Source organism: Aulonocara stuartgranti, assembly GCF_965226115.1.
Source record: "Aulonocara stuartgranti genome assembly, chromosome: 18".
NCBI lineage: Eukaryota > Metazoa > Chordata > Actinopteri > Cichliformes > Cichlidae > Aulonocara > Aulonocara stuartgranti.
In genome coordinates, this window is record NC_138954.1 from 3,797,464 (window position 1) to 3,815,607 (window position 18,144).

Here is an 18,144-nt window from a genome sequence, read left to right on the forward strand (position 1 = left end):
CACAGCTTGGTGGAAGCTTTAAAGAGGAAAGAGGGAGAGTGCTGAACCTCAGTGGACAACAAAAGTAACAGTTACTATCTCCATGTTCTTGTTGGGCGACCACCTGCATATTTTAACACTGTGTGGCATCATGGAACAATCTACAGTATTACATCAAGTCTAACAACTTGCAGTAAGCAAGAGCTGTATACAGTATGGGCAAAGGTTGATGTATCTGTAAAGTTACTACAAATTGGGTTGCGAACTGGCTTGCAGAGGTAGACTGACTGCACGCAAACTAAACCAGCTTAAAACTGCGCTCCCAGGTGGATGTGCAGAAGGATCCCGACGGATGCCGTGAATGTTGCGGAGCTTAACTTCCTGGCCTCTAATGCTATGCTCAATTTGGCTCGTTTTTTTCAAATTCCCTCCTTTTTCTTCATGTTGTTGTAATATGTGCCAGATCTGCAAGAAAGCTGCAGCTAAGCTTGAATTGGATGTCTCTTGTGGTGCATGAAGCTCCACACCTGTTTTCTTCATCAGCCAAAACCAAAGTCAATCGCCTCTGTCAAATATTCAGGGGGAATCATTGCATTCCAACTTTCCCACGTCTGACCCCTAAAGACACATTTTTCATGTTTTGTTTTCTCTTCATGAATTGATTCATTGCACATTGTCTTTTTTTTATACATATATTTCTGTCTGTAATTACAGTGTGGTTTCCTAAGTATTTAAGGTCTTTCCAGCATTGGTCTGTTCCATGTTCATAGATTTATTCCCATGCTATTCATTCACATCCTCAGAGGTTCCCAGTATAACTCCAGTTTTGGCAGTGGCTGACTGTCCGCTTCCTCTATGTGGCGGCTGATTGCATGGTTTAAGATAATGTGTTTGTTGCACTGTAAATGTTAACTGTAATGTTGCCTGGATCTTGTTTTTGAGAGCTGCAGTTTAGCACATGTGATGATGGAGTTAGTTTGGTGCTCTAAGATAAATAAGACATCCTCACGTCTGACCACTCTAAACTAGAGATGGCACGATACCACTTTTTTATGTCCGATACCGATACCGATATCATAAATTTGGATATCTGCCGATACCGATATGAATCCGATATAGTGTTTTTTTAATCAACAAAACTGTTTTTTTAAATATCTTGCTGCATTTTGTATAAGTTCATACTCAAGTTTAAAACAACAACTACACTAAAGCTATTCTGTTATACCTGTATGCAAAAAAAAAATGTTTCATAGTTCAGCAATACTGATCAATCTAATAAACTTAAGCCTACACCATCCTCCCTATTCTGGTATTTTAAAGAGTACTTAGCGTAAATATTGAGCAACCTAACTAATAGGGTTCCAACTCCCAGCAACAAAAATAAATAAATAAAAAATAGGGAACCACCCCTCACGCTCCACCTCATGATGCTTAATCGACGTAATCAACCTTAATTTGATGCAGTGTGAAAAAAAAAATGCACAGAAATCAATTATTTTTCAAGAAATATTAAATAGATTCAATATCTTTCTTTAACAAAATTGCAGACTGCACAGATGGTACCTTCCCAAAGGAAAAAGTACTATAGCTTACTAGGGTATATATATTAGACTTAATAGTCACTATATACAGTAATTGACTTCTATTCATTTTACATCAAATTAAAACTTTGGGTGTCAGATAATTATTTATTAAAAGCTCGACATTTTAAATGAGAATAAGAAAGAAAAGTATGTCTTTGTGCCCCCTTTTCCCTGTTAATGCCCTATCGGCCCCCCTGGCTAAACTTTGCTAGATCCGCCCCTGCACAGTTACCAGCGTCAGCTACGTAGAAAAAGATCCTCGAGTAGAAAGTAATATTAAATACATTCTAACAACAGCTGATCAAGCTTAAACGTGCTGCTGTTGTTCAGCCGCTGGTTTCCTCTTTCTGGTGCAAAGTGGGCCAAAAGCAAACCAGAGAGACGGACTCGCGACAGAAAAGCCGATCAGCTGATCATTAAGCAGTTTCATGATTGAAGTAACAGCAAGAAGAGGCAGTTGCTCCATATATAGCTTGTTAAGCTTAACACAGGAATGCTTTACAAACATTCAGAGATGGACTTACACACTTGCTTTACTTCTCTCGGGGATAACTTTATGGGAGATGAAATGCCGGGTTGCTAGCGAAGCTCCACATGCTATCCAGACCACCGACAGGTCCCGCATGCCACAGCCGCTCTATCACGTGATGCATACTGCTCCGACGTGCTAACTTTCTGAGGTGAGTTACGGCGTGTTGCAAGTTTTGTGAGGTGCTTTCGTGATATTTAATGGATCGGATTACATTTTTTATTTTTCTCCGATATCCGATCCAGTAATTTAGGTCAGTATCGGACCGATACGTGATATCGGATAGGTCCATCTCTACTCTATACTCGCTAAATGTGTAAAACCCACTAATATGTGTCTTTGTTTGGCAGTTTAGTTAACGCCAAATACACCACTGAGTCATTAACGCAGACTAATGAACACACAATGTCACCTTCGTGCAGTGTGACTCAAGAGTTACCAGAACAACACAATGAGAGCTACTGAATAGTTAATGAGACACAGTGAACCAAACTGTCATCTGCAGCTCACAGGAAGTGCATGGAGACAAACGCTGCTGTCATCAGGAGTTCATTAGAAAGCTCCGAGAAATAAATAAATATCTCAGAGAACAGTTTGTTGGTGAGACACTAAAGGTGGGAACATGTTTGACTTTGAGTCATGGCGCACAATGTGGCTGAGAGACATGTTCACGCCATGTCTAAAGCAAAAAGCAGTCATTGTGGTCTAAAGTCTGGAGGGCGTCGCTCTCATTGTTAGATTTGTATTCTGTTTGCGCTGGCTTTGTTTAGTAATAAATAAACTTCCATGTCATCACTGACTGCATCATTAGTCACTGTGGTTCAGGCTGAACAGCCCGTCAGTCGTGGCTCCTGCCGTCTGCCATATGGACAGTTTCCATCAACGTGCACGCAGCTTAAACATTTTAAATTGTTTAAAGTGAATACACGAGTCTGATGTACTGAATTTTGTTTTTAAATATATAAAATTAGAAGTTCGATGTTATGTCTGAAACTATGAATAGATGTGGATAGATTCTGAAACTATTTTTATAAGCTCCATTAAACTCTGAGCATGCAGCTGCCGGGTTTTTACACATTTTCCGTTTTTAGCAATGAAATTTTAAGTAGTTTTAGCTGCTACTCCCTCCTGATTTACACATTCTCTTTGCTTATTTATTTATTTTTATAGTTTAAAGTCAACCCAAAGTACATTGCATGGAATGATGAAGGCCTTTACAGTATTATATATAGAGAAAGCTAATAATCCCCCCGGAGCAGCACTTTGTGGCAGCGTGAAGGAGAAACCACCTTTTAAGCTGTGACAGAACCAGGCTCAGAAAGAGTCTGCTTGGGGGGGTAAAGCAAGCAGAGCTACTCAGTGCATCGTATGAGGTTACTAAGAAGAATGAAGGAGTGGTTTGTAGCGCTAACCAACTTATCAAAAAGGAATGTTTGAAGCCTAATCTCAAAAGTAGAGACGACGTCTGTTGACTGCATCCAAACTGGGAGCTGGTTCCTGAGGAGAGGAGCCTGAAGGCTGAGGGCTCTGCCTCCCATTCTACTTTCACAGTAAAGTTCTCTGCTAAGGATGTGTAGTAAAAAAACAAAGTACATGACTTGTTAAGATGTCATTTTAAGTGTTTAACTGACAGTTTCGACTGGCTGTGATATTACAGTTTTGCCTCAAAGGCTTGTTGTACAGGTTGCGGCACATTTTCAGCCTACAAAGAACTATTGTAGTTGTTGTTTAGTCTCATAACCTGTGCTTATCTCATTCTTGAAAATATATCGGGGGTGGGGGTAAGTTTCAATTACAGGAAATATTGTAACAAAAGTAGAGCTGCATGTTGTGTCTCGGGGTTTTTCCTCATTTTGGCATAAGATAAAAATAATCTGAGTCTGACCATCTCTGTTGGTGGCAGCGGCAGAGCGGTGAAACCTTACACACCCCGCTGAGTCAGTCAAGTTCGATTAGCAAATAATATAAATTCATCCAGAAAGGCTCCCGTCAAACATGTCCAGACACAAACAGCCAAGAGCAAATTTTATTAAGCAACTGCACTTATTGGGAAAAAACAGTTGAAGCCTGTCTGGGAACGACAGTAAAGTATCCACAGATGTTCAGTCATTGTGAAATTCCTGCATGCTTCCCTCACTTTTGCTTCAGCTGAAGATGTCACGGTGTTGACACGTGGTGGGACTGTCAGATTACCCGTTGAAACGACACCCACTTGTAGGAGCGAGATGAGAAGGTAAACGTTCTGTCGTGCGATAATGACGCTGACAGAAAACTGTTATTAGTGCAGTTACAGGAATCGGCGTGACATCCAGAGTGATGTTTCCTGGGCTTCTGGTTGGCTTGTAACGCAGACTGATTCATCCTGGAAATCTGCCAATATTTCGAAACATTTCCAAATCCGTCTTTTTGTGGCTCCTATGAAAATCTCCTATGCCTTAAATCTGTTTAAAATTGACCGGTCATGTTAATCCTCAAATTTATGTGAACCATGCAAAACTACTATAGCAACTTTCCAAGTAACTTAACTTGGAAAGTTACTCGGAAATAATCCGATACTGGTCTTTGTGCAGACTGTCAGGTCTTATTGTTTCTAAAACAAGCCCTTTATGCTCATCTTCTCATTGGCTGCTCCTCGCTGAACCTTCAAACAGAAGGTTTGAACAGCAGGTGGGTGGAGCTTCTGTGCTTTTGGTTTACGTTGATGTCATATACATATTTGATCTGTTTAATGTGAGCTTCCATCACTGCTACGTGTGCATACTGTTTACAAAAAGGTCCAGTTTGACAGAGGGATTATGCACGTGCAAAGCAAATAAAGCAGACCAACCACAGTTGATGTAGTCTGCATTGCTGGAATATGTAGTTACCCTTCCGGAAAAGGTGTATGTCAGGCTACAGCGTAGGTGATTGAACACAGAACTATAAATTAAGCTTTACTGCACTCATCTGTTAGCAGTAACACACTCAGAAGAACACTTATCTGCACTGTCCTAACTGCAGATTAACCGGGTGTCTGACCTACAGCACTGCGGTATATTTTCTTCTCCCACATAAACTAACTGTTTCCTGATTGGCCCGACTGAAGGTGGTCTTTATTGTAGGCTGGTAAGGTTTCCTCCTGTTAAGGTTAGAAGTAAACTGCGTAGTATTTGGGCATCCGTCCTAGTAAGTACTAACAGAGAACTGTATTTTTATATTCAGACGTCCCTCCACCCGAGTCATACGACTGCACAGTGATTTATGATTACAAGACTTGGTTCATTTTTTTTTGGTGACAGCTTGACTAAAACAGGGAAGTCAGGTGAGACAGCTGATTTGGTCCCTGTGCGTGTCCCGCATCTCACCCCAGAGGAGGTTTTTGGGGGGGGGGGGGGCGACTGCTACCCTAGTTGGATATAAGGGGGTAAAACATGAATACAGTAAATATTGTGTATTGCTTGAAGAGGCCTCGAGTCCACTCCAAACTATATTTATTTATTACATTTTTGGGATTCTGTTATTAATATTGACAGTAAGTACACTTATAGTTGGAAAAGCTGAAGTTCTTCAGCACGCTGAGTCCCTAACAGAAAGAAACGGGCAGAAACATATTTAATTGGCATCAGATTCACTGACCTGTGTTTGCTGAGGCATTTCACGACAGTGACACCTCTCTGTGGCTCTGCCTTCTGTCCTGTTTGCAGTGCCCGGCCGAGTGCTGTTTCTTGTTCTCAGCTCATGAAACAGCGTACTTGTGTTTTCCCCCTGGCGGTTTGATTGTCTTCCAACCAAAAGAGGTTCCAAGTCTCTCCCGAGTCAGCTGCAAACTCACATGTATCCACCCTACAGCTGCTCTCCAGATCCACAGCGACATGCCTTTTAATTATCCACCAAGCAGCTGAAGGAGAATACTGAGAGCTTCATCTCCCAGACATACACGTCTCTGAAGCTTTAAGAATTTAGTGTGGGAAAGTGTTATTCATGCATTTATTTAAGGCCTAAAGGCTTTCTGAAATATGCCTTTTTAAATTTGGATGAATGGGCCTTTTAATTAATCGGCTCTCTTGAGATGTGAAGTCCTGTTTAGCGAGTATCACTTTCACGAGTGTGAGGATACCTTTTCCTCTCGTCTCTTTGTGCACGTTGTTTTTGATCACTGACAGCAGGAAGACGGTCTGCTGATGAGCAGCTGCTTCCTGTGGAGCTTCCAGTCAACACCTCTGCTCACGCTCACTCCCTGACATCGGAGTGTGCTGCGTGCCGGGACCTCTGACCCCTGCTGACAACGGCGTCGTTAATAATTTAAGCCTACCAGGTGTTATGTACAGTTCACTGGGTTTTGAGCTCGTTTTTTCATTTTTTTTTCTCACAGTTTATGATCAGCCTGAAAATTTGAACCATTGGTACCAAAGCTGTGCTTCCTCACACTGTTTACTTTAGAATAGGATTTATTTCCCAGTTTCTTTGCTGCTCTGCTGTCTTGATTTTTGTATTTTATACGGATACATCAGGATATATAGCTATATGGATACATCCATACTTATGGATACACCCGAAAAATATTACTACCATTTCTAGCTCAAACCAAACCTTTACAGAAATGAATGAAAATAAAAACTGCACATAGCTAAGCTAAAGACATGACATCACCTCTTTGTACTTATAGAGCTCAAGTTCGGCTTTAATATTTGTAACAGCCAAAACAAAATGTTCTTGTAATTTTGCACGAAGCGAGCGGACTCCTTCGGGTGTTCTTTTGTGAAAACGAATGCCGAACAAGAAGAAATGGCTCAGCGGAGCCAACCGTGAATCTGCATGACTCTAAGTCTTAATACAGGCGAGGTGTATGTGAACATTTCAGCCCCATCCTGTTGTCATTAAGGGCAAAACTATAGAGACAAAACTATTTTTTGGAGCCAACCTGAAGTGCTTGGCTTTTATGCCGCTGGAATATTATGCCCTAATATTCTTTAATATTTTTAGGTGGGTTTTTTCATTTGTAATAATTTCTGTCTACTTAGTGTCCAAACCTTGAAAGCCCAAGATTGGTTAAGGATGTAACTTAAAACCTTGTTTTTGTATATTTTGGCCAGGTTAAATACAGAATTGTTGTTAGCAATGTGTGTTAGCTGTGTGTTATCTTCAGCTCAGGTACCATCCCACCACAGTCAGAGAGAATTTGTGTCCTTACACATCCTCATAAGCAGAGAGCTTATTGATGTCCTCTCCTGCCTTGTAAACCAAGTGTCCATCTTCATAAATTAAATTTATGAGCTGCATTAGAATTGAGTGAAGGCAGCTCGACTGCAACATGTTTTAAAGTGAAAAACGGGGTAAATTTGAATCATTCCTGATTCCATATGTTTTAAAAGCAGCTAGTTTCTGGCTGAGAAGATTCCCTCTGAGTAAACTGATCCTGGATGAACTTCCACTCGCCTGAAGGGGGGAAAAAGGGAAGAAAAACCCACACACTTGCTCTCTAAATGTTTACCATCTCTAAGCTGAGTCTGGACTCTAAGTATATTCCAACCACAAAGCCACTGAGCTATGGTGACGTCATAAACCATAAAATAAGGCACAGGAGTGAAAAGCAAGCAGAGGGAGCTTGTTAAAAGTTGATCCTGTGGTCAGTGAAAGCTGGAAGTCCTGAGTGAATGTCATAAAACAGATTTCCGTTGGCTCATTTTTATATTTATGCTTGCTTTTCCTTGACCATGTATGCAGAGTTCGCTGATATTTATCAGTAAAACTTTCATAAAAGAGTCATTTATGCAATTTCCTCATCAAGATAAAACGGTACTGCCGAGCCTCTAGCACAGAGCTTCTACTACAGTCGGTTCACACTGTTGCTTTTTGTTTTATCTGCTGAAATGTGCCCCCCCCCCCAACGATGTTTGTCACAGGGATAAAAATGCCTGTGGTATTGAAAAGGGTTTGGAGTCTCAAGTGTGTTCTTGGGTATTGGTACTGAGTTTGAAATCCTAAAATCATCACAACCCTAGTCTGCACTGCAGATTGGCCGTAAAAGTTTTGATACAAAAAAGGACGTTTGCTGTGTGCTTGACGTCCAGGGTGAAAGTGCATGTGGAGGTGGTCAGAATGGGATTTCCATAGAATGAGCCAAACATAGCAGCAATTAATAAAACGCAATCAAACAATGTACTGTATACAACACAATGTCTGCACCTCCATCGATTTATAATTTAGTGTTTGGATTTTTACGGTTTGTTTAAATCAGGAGGGCTCGTTTAAATGGTGAAAATGGCATGAAAAAAATAATGTGAGATCGAGTTTGAAATTGGCCGCTGGAGGAAAACGCAAGTGACTAAAACATCTACGGTCATTTTTCAGTGTGCTGTAAACAGGAATGCAGTGTGCAGTAGTTCTATAAACACCTCATAAAAACAAAAAGCCTTTTTCCACAGAGCATCAGAGTCAGAATACAGCCAGCGCTCTGATTACTGCGGTGCATGAAAATCTAATCAGAAACATTATCTAAACTCAGTCAAGTCAGCAGCTCCTCGCAGCATCCGATTGGCCGCTGCGAGCGGAGCCGTGTGTGTTTTATGGCTGCTGCTCATGTCTGTGTAATGGGTCACAGATCATATACGAGCAGAGCCTGTGTGTGTGCAGACTGGGGTTTTTTTCTGTACTTCTGCATATGTCGGTGTGTTTTTTAGTGTGATAATCACAGTTCTCCTTTATCCATCATCATGATCATCAACATTAGTTATCCCAGAAAAAGCCTCTGCAACCTCCGACTTCCTTCCATAATGCACGGGCCTGTTTGTCCTCGTAAATACAGAAAGCTTCAGAACTGTCGATTGAAGCCTTCACGGGTCTCGACAGTGAATCGCTTTACTGAGAAGAAGTTTGTGTCATAGATGAGCCTGTTTGAATAAAGATGCCAGGGGAAAAAAACACACCTTTTCACTGGATTGCGGGAAAAACCTTCAGAATATTCAGTACGATGTGTCTGCAGGGCCACACACATGGTTCCATTTACCCCTGTGCTAGCGAACAGCCATGGGAAGCGGGAATTTGGCTTTTCAGTATCTGTCTTACAAGCTGAGTGGGTGCGATTTGGCTGTGATGGGACTCTGTTGTTCTGCTGCCACATCAAGGAGCCGCACACAGAGGGGGATATCTGGTGCATTAATAGTTCATTTTTCTCCCTCTTTCTGTCTCATTTAGTTTAGTTTAGTAGTTCTGTACTCATCTTCATGTCTTTTTGAGAACTTGGATAAGTGGAAGACTTATATTTAAAAGCCGAATTCAGACGACAAAAAACAAAACATCTTTAAACTCATAAATAATTGTGCAGTGTCTCTACACATCGTGCAACAGTTTTAGGTTTTATCCTTACATCCATCCAGACTCACCTTCCAAAAATCCCACACTCCCAATTTATTCACGTTAATAAAACTTCTCCGCTCTCAGAAGAAATGACATGTCATGTGTCAGGACTCGCAGGCTTCAGCAGACACACTCAGCTCAGGGCACAGTAATACGTGGCACTGCTCACTGAGCCGGGTGGTTAAGTAACGTCTAATTAAGGTGCATTAAGCACTGGAAATTCAATAAGAAGGAGCTCATGTAAAGGCAGCAGTTATTATGACAGATGAAGTGTATTCAGCGCTGATCGAGCTACCGGTGGGGACGTCACTTACAGTGCTGAACCATTTCCAAGATTTGGTCCATATAGCGGCTTCAAAGAAGACAATTACATTTTCCCCGTGCAACTCTGTACTTCCTATAACTCTTGTGAATTGAGTTTTGCTTGAAGCTAAAGGGGAAAAAAAGGAAAAACAACAAGTAGTTTTGTAGCAGACTTTGATAATGTAAACTTCCATCCTCAGTGAGTTACATAAGAGCGTTCCCTAAACGATAGGCTGAGATTAGACTGCTTTTTAAGAAAGATGGAAGAACATCAAAGCTCGTTAAAGGAAAATGGGTTTCACATGTCTCCAATCAACATAATGAAAAACAAACCGAAGCTTTTAAAATACTCAATATGTAAAGTAACTGTTATTTTTAGCTGTGCTGAAGGCTGCAGGGATGAGTAGCAGTCTCCATGGCTGGAAAACTGGGCCACTAAGTGCGAAGTGATTCATTCCCCATAGAACCCTTTTTCAGCAAAAATGTACGTTTACAGCCTCATACAGTATGTGTATGTATTTGTTTAATATTTGATATGGTAGAGTTTCTTTTGTGTGTAGTTTGTGTCTGCAACGATTCTTTCCACGTCCTCCAGCATCCTCCCACAGTCCAAACACATGGATGTCAGGTTCATTCCCCCTCTCACCATATGACACCTGGAATAGCCCCCCCCCCCCCCCCAGTTTTCTCTTTTTATTTTGTGACAATTCTTTAACCGGTGAAGCTTTTCGTGACTCCGACAGACTAATTTCCCCAAATGCATGTTCAGTTGTCCATATTCTTCTTAGTATGTTTAGCTGATCTTGTGTTTGCGTGGTCGTAAAACTGTGTGCGTTTGGATTTGTCGGTGTAAGAGTACGTGTGTGTGTGCGCATGCAGTCGTTGTGCTTGTGCATCTGCAGTTTGTATGATTTGCTTGTTTCCATGTGTGAGTTAATGCACGTTTGCAAGTTTATAGGATGTGTTTTGCATTACAACGTGTTTGTTTATTGATATTACTGCGCGCATACAGTTGTGAGTGAAATGTGTGCATCCGATAAATGAGTTCACGCTGACGAGTGTGTGTATTTCTGTCAGTGTGCTTGGGTTTAATCATGTGTAATTGTCTTTGTGTGTTTGTTTTGCTGTGTGTGACACGTTGTGAGGCTTTCCCAGGCAAGTCAATACAGCGGGCTAATCGGTTCCCACAATCCCCTGATCTCACTCTGTGTGTCCAGTCTTTCAAATCTAAATAACGTCTTCCGCTGAGCTTGTGCTGGTTGGTTCTCCACAAACGCTTTGCGAGGTGATTGGTCTGCACCGCATGCTGGCAAAGGTTCAAGGTCAATTTGTGGACTTCCTCCTGGCTGCATTCCCCAGAGAGCAGTTTCACAGTAAACACCGGTGTATAGGTGTGCATTGTTTCCATTGTTTGTAACTCACTGTCATCACAGGGAAGCACAGGGAGCACATGGTTTGCAAAAAAATAAACTTTATTCTGAAGTGGCTTAAAAATCAAACACTTTCACCTTTGTGGAAATCATAGATTATCTCTCTGCGGTAAAAATGATTTACTCTCCAACTGCCACCGTCACCTCAAGTAGGGGAAACTTCCAGACAATTTATCCGTCTCACGTTAAGCTCACAACTCGGCTGACAAACACTCAGAGGCTTTCCTCAGCAGCAGTTTAAATGTCACGTCTTGATAAACTGAAGACAAATTCAAAATCACGTGAGCGTGTGACAGTTGCTAAGTCATAAAAAGTATTTCCCACTAACAGTTAATAATTAATCCATCCAGCAGGTTGCTCACACCAAAGACAAAGCAAAACAAAAGGTCTGGAGCTGCCGTCTACGACACATTGCAGGAAATTATCACTATCTGCTGGACACACAATGTCTCTCACAAAGCCGACGTGATAATAAGCATCTGGGCCTGCCCTCCGTCTGTTGTAATCTCCTGCTATCACGGTCAGAGTAAGACGGGGTGCAGGATCAGCCTCACTGTTTATCTTTACTCTTGAGTGATAGCTGTGCGTGAGTATCAGGTGGTGGAAAATTCAAATTCAAGCCACAGAATAATGTTTTCAGCACTGAAGAGAGAATAATTTAGATTTAGTAAGGTTTTGAAACCGCATGCCTGCTTCTGAGGGTTCAAGTACTCATGAATCATGTGCTCGAACAGTTGAGATCAAAATGGGTTCATAAGCCTTCTAGACTTCAGATAAGCGGTGCATGACGCAGCACTTCTGATCCGTTGTTCGGCTTTGTTTCTATTCGCAGTCGTGCAGAACTTTAAAAAATTACCAGTTTTCTTTTCTTTTTGCTTTAACCCGTCATTCGTTTCTTCTCGGCCTGATGTTTAAGGGGGATGGTGTGATGAGCATGTGGGGCTTGTATAAACAAGGGGCAGATAATCCGCTCTACTCGACTGACTGAGGGGACCTGATGATCTGCAGGTGGAGACGACTGAGAGTTGGAGACGAGATTAAAGTACCATTTGGCAGACTGTATCATATTCTGATGATTAGAGGTAGTATCATATATCAACACTGATGTACGGCTGCTGCTTTGCCAGGTCTCTGTTGTATAACAAAGATTTAATCTAAATGTCTCTCCCTGCTAAAATAAAGGTAAATAAATGAAACTCTTCATTTCAGTATAGACCCTGAACACTTTTCTTCAGTTAACAAAGAAACAAAGATGTCAGATGCTAAATGTTATATGAAGACTGCACACGAATCTTCTATCTTAGATCAGTGAATATCAACCAGAGTGAAAAATAGACAGACAGCGGAGCCAAAGGTCACTATATTTAGTCAAAAGAGCGCCCAGTTATCAGCATTCATAAGCTGTCTAATAAAATAGGAAATTTCACATCTCCAAAAGTTAAGCACAAATCTTTTGGGGTGTCTGTAACACAGAGTAAGGCGTGTTATTTGTCAGGTCAAAATTACTTCAAAAGGTTGGGGACGATGGTTGAAAAGATCAGTTATCAAAACAATTGGACCTTCCTTTATATAACTGAGCTCTCTGGAAACTCCTAAAGCTGTTTAAAGTACTTGTTTGTGCAGATGCTATGCTATGGCAGTTTCTGCCCGGATTTCACCTCAGATATATCGGAAACAAGTGTGAAATCTGGGAGCAGATTTGACATGGACCATAACCAGGTGTTTGAGCGGCCTGTCAGCCGTATACTGTCACTAGTGGCTCGGCCAACAAGTAACTGATGCAGGGAAGCAGTGCAGACATCTCGCTGGCAACGATGCCATTAACACCCACCATAACGTTCAGTTCTCTTTAGAGCTTCAGAGTTGACTGAAGGAATACTGTGGTAGGATAGATTCACTGCAAATATTGATGGAGGACTGCAGCTGTTGGAGATGTGCCTGGTCTCAGAACAACTGGTGTAGACGAGGTCAAAGTTCAGCAGCAGCAACACATTGCATGGATTCTTCTAGAAAACAACTGGACTGCTGCTTCCTCGTTTGCAGATACATACGTGTAAAGGCAGGCTTTTCATTTATTCTAGCTATTTGTTAACAGCAGTTGAACGTCAGAGGAATAAATGAAGATGGAAGAAAATAGTGGCGTTTGTTTGCAGGAGCAGCAGCGGGTCATCTTCCAGAGAACATACCAGCAGTTGTGTTGAGCCAAAGTTTTAATGCTCACGAAAAGATAAAGAAAAAGCCTCACAGGCTTTTGCATTGACGGCGCTGATAGAGGGGGTAGCTGTGGTCGAGCACAAGACTCAGTTTGTTGTCGGAGAGGAAGTGGAATCTCCCAAACAAGGCAGCTGCTCATTCCCGACACCGATGGCGTATGAACGCTCCCAGCCCCGAACATATCCTCGCCCCCCCCTCCCCAGCTCCCTGCTGGGAGAGTATTAGCCACACATGTCGAGGTTACTCAGGGAAAATACACGCAGGCGATGGATGACTGCTTCAATTCTACTCCCAGAGCTTTCAGGGTGGGAGGTTTGTGTTGGTGTTTTGGCTCTGGCCACGAGGAGGTGTCAGGATTGAGATAACAGCCAGAAAAGAGCATCTCCCTGGATAACTGAGACATGCGTCCAACATGTTTACAGAAGACATTATACGTTGGAGGATGGATAAAGCTCTAAACCTAATGAATCAAAAATGACTAAAAATAGAAGGTTGAATCTCACTATTATATATATTATTTTTAATCTGATAGGATAAGACAGCCTGCAAAAACACCAAAACCATGCACAAAGCACTTCTTATAACATGTGTCTACCCTCAGAAAACCAATTATGACTCAAAGCTATTTCTTTCTCACTATATCCAAACACTTGTACCTCTTTTCTGGTGTAAGGGGGCATCCAACATAATTCTTCAGCAGCTTCTTTCCCACTGTAATTATCCTGCCTGTTCATACCAGTCATACTCGGACACCTCTGAGTGTGTGAGAGAGTTTGTTCAGGTTTAGCTGGACCGAGGGGCTCAGAGGTCTTTCTGGTGTAACAGCTGGGCTTTGATCCGCAGCTCCCAGTCCCAGTCGAGACTCTCAAGCGTTTCCCAGCTCATGTGTTGACATTAGCTCGGCGAGGCCCCGCTTCCTTTCATGTCAATGTGGTGATAGAAAATTAGTGTAACTGCAGATTTGTACAGGTGTCTCACTTTTCCTAATTTTGGCTGGTGGTTTTGTGTTGATGTGGTTTTGAAAGCTTTTACGAGCTGAAATTCTCTGACTGCTTCAACAGAACTTTCTTTGTAATTTGACGTAGTTTTGTGGTATCTGAACCATTGGTTGGATCCTGAAGAAAAGTTAATTAGAAGAAACTGATGCACTACATGTCTTTATGTAGTCTGCAACAGACCAGGAACACATGTTGTGCTCTTATCAGGTACTGATGCTCTGTTATCAAATCACGAGTTCGTTTTAAAGAGCTCAGAACTCTTATCACTCGTTGCATACAGACCACCTTTATTGCTAGACCAGTGTGTTTGGCTTCAGTTGTGACCCTGATGAACGCCACAAGATGAAACGCAGTAATGTTCTATGTACTGTAAATAATGCTGGCGTTTTAACCTGTTAATGATGTGTTTAAACTTGTTCCTAGCAATGAAGAATTATTCGTTTCTAAAGTATGACTGATGGGCAGAATCATTTACAGTAACAGTAACATCTTTTTCGACCGTTTCCTCTTTTGTTCTCTTTCCTCATTGAAGTTGAGCTTTACTGCTTTGGATGTCCTTTAATTGGCGATGATGAGCTTGTGATTTATTTGTGATTATTGGCGGTATAAGGAGACTCTACAGGTGTGGAATAATTTCAGCTGAAAGGCTTGTACATCAGCATGTGAAGTGATTTTTTGTTTGTTTGCATTGAGTCATGTGTTTGGAAGACTTTACATGTAATCACCAAATGTCTGTTACATGTTTGGCCTGAACACTTTTCCTCTCTTCCGTGCACGTTGGAATTGTGTGCAGCCGTCTGAGAAACCTCTGCTCTGCCTACTTGATCTAATCTAGTAAAAATATGCATTATACACTTAACTTTTGTGGTATTGCTGTTTTAAAAACATTACCTTCTTGACCATTTCCCCTTTAACCAGCCCACCTTATATCAGTTACTGAAGCTTTGTGCAGCGTGGTACGTGCTTCTTGAGTGTTTGCTAGTTTTATTAGCCTTTAACTCTGTGTGGTTTTCATCCATTAACAGATGCAACTTTAGGTCCTTAATTTCTTCATTCCTTTGTAAAGTACCAATGAGATCTTTGATGTTCAAAGTTCAGGCAATCAGTGGTGATGAATGACGGAGAGGAGGTGAAGCGGAGTCTTTTGGCCCAGATCCCTTGTTTAGAAATAGGGTTGTGTGTGTGTGTGTGTGTGTGTGTGTGTGTGTGTGTGTGTGTGTGTGTGTGTGTGTGTGTGTGTGTGTGTGTGTGTGTGTGTGTGTGTGTGTGTGTGTGTGTGTGTGTGTGTGTGTTCATGTAGGGATAGAGTTCAGGGAGGAGGAGATACAGAGAAGATTAAGAGGGGTGGGAGAGAAAGGATAAGATGTGTGCTGGATGCCTCTTTTTCTTCTCTCAGCAGAGAGAGGATGGACAAACAAAATGAATGTATGTGTGTATTTGGGGGTGGGATGGGGGGTGTCTTTAGAGGTAAAAGAGCCTTGAAAAGTGTGCCAGTGGGTGGAAGGAGACCCTCCTTTTGCTTTCTACATCCAAACTTGGTGCGAGCATCAGATTCCCGTGCTGGTGCACACCAGGAATGTCCATATGTCCCGGGCTGGTAAACAGCACACTCCTTCTCTTTGTGCGTGTTACAATGGAGCACCTTCCTTTGTTCGGTTCTTTTCTGGAGCACCAAAGAATCCGACGCCGCTGTCTGCCCAGCCTCTGTTTAGAGCTCTCATTTGTGTTTTGCCTTTGTTTCACTCGCTTAATTTCGCTTTCACTTAGGTTCAGGAATCGTGAGGGTCATGGTTTGGGGTTAAAATGTGTTCATTCATAACACGAACCCAACCCGGTAAATGATAATTTTAAAAAACAGAAAGGGGATATAGATACATGGTGCGATGGGAGAGAGGCTGATTTATACATCATGATCATTGGTAACAGGCCTGGTTAAATATAATGTGAGAACAACGGTACACTCTTGGTCCTCATGTATTCTGAGGCCTGTAAACGATCTTCTGATGAAGATATCAAAATGGATTTTTATCTTCATGTGGAGACGACTTCTTTCAACACAACCGTGAGAGGAAAAGTTCATTCAGACGGTTAAACAGGAGGAGAACATTCAGGTGGTCAGCAAAAGCAGAAAAGCATCTTAAACACTTAAGGTTTAAACTCTTGGGACCTTCCTCTTCTCCCTCTTACCTTTTTGTTCGGTCATTTAAGCAGGTCTGAATAATACGGCAGACAAAACCAAAGAAGCAAGGAATGCAAAAACTAGCAACTAAAACAAAGACGAAATTGAGGACTTCATATAACAACGGTTTCATTCATAATTTGCCAAACAAAGTAAAGAATGATGAGCAGTTTCTCTGTAAGACTTCTTATGACCAAATTGGGATCAGAAGAGAAATTCCTTTTCGAGTCCCTCTGACTGCCACATTTATATCTCACCAGGAGATCCCAGGACCATTTGAACTGTGCCGCTTCCCTCCGCACAGAGGAGCGGTCAGGGGTTTAGAACAACACGCAGCACCCCTCTGATCTGCTGCTGACACTGCAACGCTGAGCTTTACTCTGTGTGTGCACGTTTTACTCCACAGTCATTCATTCATCTGCTAACATTTTCCCACCCAGGTGCCCCTCTCTGCTGCACCAGGGCAGCTCTGTCTGAGTGAGGGCCCATGGGTCAAAGGTCACATGTATGTCTAGCTCGGAGAGAGGAGGGGCCTCTCAGTGAAGTGCAGAGCTTGTTTTTGCCATTAGCATTAGCCTGCCACGCTAATGAACAACAGCACATGTGGCTATGCGATTAGGAGGGAATCCACTCGAAGGGCCCCTCGATTCTGTAGCTCAGTCGTATTTCAGGGAGGCTGGTTTCTAGTCTGAAACTGTCCTATCAAACAAACGAATCCATCAATGATCTGCACTGTCTGAACTAAAGCTTTTCTTGATGTGAAGCTATTATTTTTAAAGGTTTCCAAAGCCAAAAGAACGATTCAAACAAAGTTTCAACCGTCTAAACATGCAGTTAAGAATCAGACCTCCTCTTGTAAATTCCACAGATTCCCTGCTAATCCTCCACAAACACAAAAGAATAGGGGAATTCTAGTCATTTCATATCCAGCTGTTAACCCTAAGGAGAAACGCTGTAGAAACCAGTGGCAGTAAACTTGACTGGTCAGCAGGTATTAAAGTCCTCTCAGGAACTCCTCGCTAAAAAGCATCAATAAACATGCAGCTTTACTGGCCTCCTGGGTGACGGCAGGTGGAGACCTCTGAAACTAAACACTGCACAGCTTACCGTGTTTTCATGAAAGCAGAGACTCTGCTTTTGGTCAGAGAAAGGTCATGCCGTGGCAACATGAAAGCCTGTGTCTTTAGCAAAGGACAAAATATACCAACAGCACCACCTCTGAAATAGTCTATTTAAATACTGTCATAAAGTTACGTTTCTCTGTCTCCCTGAGATTTCTAGAGTGCTGTACAAAAAAAACCAGACGCAGAAGTGGATCCCATTACTCAGTTAGCATTGTTGTGTAGAGTCACAAGATTGGATTGATCTGAAACCTAAAAGCGAAATAATTTAAAAGGAGAGAGTTCTAATGTTTTTAGGTTACATGAAGCAGTTTCTTGGGTTTTAATTCAGTTATTTAGATGATTCTGTTATGCAGTAATAGCATAGGTGTGGTTAGGATCTGTTGAGGGTCAACAACAAATTAAGATGCCCTTTGCTTTGTAAATTATCAGTTTAAAAAAAGAAATGTAGTAGGTTGTATATAATGGTCCCA

The 18,144-nt window shown here is 41.9% G+C and overlaps 1 protein-coding gene across 1 annotated transcript in view; it reads left to right on the top strand.

The window, feature by feature from the left end:
• The window catches only part of myo10 (myosin X), a 131,757-nt gene that overhangs the window by 23,016 nt on the left and 90,597 nt on the right, over positions 1-18,144 (top strand). The window lies entirely within an intron of this gene.